The following is a 2,901-nucleotide window of genomic DNA, read 5'->3' on the forward strand; positions in this document are numbered from 1 at the left end:
AGACTAACCAATTTATTTGAGCATAAGCTTTCGTGAGCTAAAGTGAGCTGTAGCTCAGGAAAGCTTATGCTCAAATAAATTGGTTAGTCTCTAAGGTGCCACAAGTCCTCCTTTTCTTTTTTGCGAATACAGACTAACACGGCTGCTACTCTGAAACCTGTCAGAAGAGAAACTAGCTCGTAACAGGTCAGCGCTGGGCTTAGAACGCCAGCCTTCTGCTCCACCCCTGGAGAACGCGCCCCCCGAGCGAAGGAGAATCCAGGTTCGCAGGACGAGCATCGGCGCTCATGCGCTCTGTAGGCTGCAGCCTCTAGGGGGTGGCATGGCCAAAGATGCTTGAGCAGGTCACGTGGCGCCCAGCAGAGCGGCGATGGCCAGGCAGATACAGTCCGCGCACTGCACAGCATATAGAGTAGCCGACAGGTCCCAGGAAAGTAGCCCAAACAATTGTGACATCGCCTCAGTGGCAGCTGCCTTTGCTGGCCAACATACCAGTGTAAAAGGCAAGTCCGAGCTCTGAGCGTGGGGAGCCGAGGAAAGGAGCTGCCCTTCGAGAGCAAGCTAACCTATGGTGTATATGGCCCAGCTGGCAGCCATTTCTGAGGGGGGCTGGGAGCAAAGCCCCATTCCAGTCCCAGCGCCCTCTCTGACTTTCCCGCCGGCTCCCGCAATCCAGGGCTCTCTCTTTATTTTTGCTGACGTGTCTTTAAGGGCAATTCTGTCTCTGTTTTTAATACTTTTATGAAACTGGAGCCTGGGTTGTAAATGAATCCCGCGTTGTACGGAGAGGAGAGTTGGGTCCTGTGGGATCTGCTTATTGAGAAGGAAATAGAAACAACGGGGTCTTACTGCCAGGAGGGCCTTGTGGTGTTGCTTTAATAAACAGAATATGTCAAGGCTCCCTGTGTCTCCTGGGCTCTGCTTTCTAACCCTCCGGGCGGGGAGTGTCTGAGCAGCTGGGGAAGGGATGGCCCTGGCCTGCTACTTGGATGAGACACAAGTGGACTGTCCAGTTTCTTTTGATCTCTGTCTACAGCTCTTATGTGGCACCCATCCCATTCCCCGGGGTATAGGAGCCCCCATTTAGATGATCATGATGGTCCCTTCTGACCTTAAAATCTATGAATCTCCCTAGGAGAGGCCTCTCCTTGTGTGTGGCTCCGGCAGTGAGGTGGGCTGGGATACTCTTGCCAATGGTCCCTAGATCAGATCAGCTGGGGCCAGGGCGTTCTCGGGGGAGACCTCTCAGCCCTGGGATGCGTGGCCTCCTCTGCTCTGACAGCCAAGTCTGGTGAGTGTGCAAGGCCCAGCGACCGTCTCCGGCCCCTGCCCGTGAGGGTTCGCTGTCAGACCGGCCCTCGAGCCTATGTTGGGTGCTGTCTTTATGCCGACAGAGTTGCTGTGTTTTGGGGTCTTGGTGCTGTGTACAGCCCCACGGGTGCCTTGCTGCAAACCCTGTTCGCAAGGCCTGAGCTCCAACACTTAGAATGGGCCTGGGTCCCCGATCCTGTGGGGCGCCGAGCTCCCGTCGAAGAAAGTGCAAAGGCAATTGTGCATGATGGATGCTGGAGGCAGACAGACCCTGGTGTGCTTTTTATCCCAGGCTCTGCTGTCTGTGGTCCCCGCACGGGCTGTCCCCGAGCCTCCGATCCTCAGCTGACTTCACCCCAGGGCAGTGCCAGCATGGCCCAAGGGAGCCGCTGACGAGTGGGATTACAGTCAAGGCTGGGCAAGAGTGGCGCAGCCGCTACTGCCTGGTGGAGTGACCTTGACCAAGTCCCTTAGCCCCTGCCTGCCACTGTCAGTGACTCCTCCGCCAGCACGGGGCACGGGAGGGTTAATTCCTGTCTGAAAGCGCAGTGAGGGGCGCCACAGTTATGGCTGGGGGTTCCCCTCCCTCCCTGGAGCTGCTCCCGCCTCCCCTCCCCCGCGAGAGGACGGAGCAGCCTTGGCTGGCTCTTTTCACACACGAGAATTTAATCCGTCCCAGCGCCGCTTGGAATGCCTGGCTCAGCCGCGGCGCCTCCCCTTCCCCACCCCCCGCTCTGCTGGGATCCTGGAGCTGCTATGCAGGGGAGAGGGCCCCCCCTCTGGGGGTGGCCAAGGCTGGGAGCCGGAGCCAGGAACACCGGGGCTGAAGCCCTTAAAGAGTGGGGGCTTCTAGGGTGCTTTCGCCACATGAATCCCATTGAACTGAACGGGAGCTGGGAGGCTAAATCCCAGCCAGAATATGTTGTGGTACAGCCCCCCGCACAGAGGGGCGGGGGAACGAGCCCTGGATCCCTGCCCCCGAGCCTGGTGAAGGGAGCGGGGTTGGCTTCTGAGGCCCTGCTGCCTCTGGGCCGCACTCAGCCAGGCCAGGCTGAGTTCGCAGCAGGGCCGGATGTGTGAAGGGCTGGGAGGGGAGCCCGCCAAGGGAAAACTCTTCCTCGGGTGCAGGGAGTGGGGATGGAGGAGGAGCTCTCCCCTCTGGGTAAGTCACCGTGCCTCAGTTTCCCCTTTGGCATAAGAATGGGCAGGCCAGTTATCGTCCAAGCCCCCAACAGACCCAGCAGCCTCCTTCTAGCTGATGAAAAATGGAGGCACAGAGAGGTGAAGGGCCAAGTTTTGCAAAACTGACCCCAATTTCGGGTGCCCACCTTTGGACACCTTGGAGGCCCCGAGCACCCCAGCTCTCCTGGCTTGCAGCTGGGGGCGGAGGCCTCAGCACTGCTGGAGATCCACCCTGGAGGGGTGCTGCGCTAATGAACGCCGTGGGGCGACCCTAGAGAAATAACGGGGTACTCGCTGTCTCGTCCTCGCTGCACATCTGTTCCAAACGGCCCTGCTCCGCCCCAGAGGTGGCTGCGGGGCAGGGATGAGTTAAAGGCATTCCTGTACGGGCTAAAAGGCACAATGTAG

Source organism: Natator depressus, chromosome 1 (genome assembly GCF_965152275.1).
Source record: "Natator depressus isolate rNatDep1 chromosome 1, rNatDep2.hap1, whole genome shotgun sequence".
NCBI classification, from domain to species: domain Eukaryota; kingdom Metazoa; phylum Chordata; order Testudines; family Cheloniidae; genus Natator; species Natator depressus.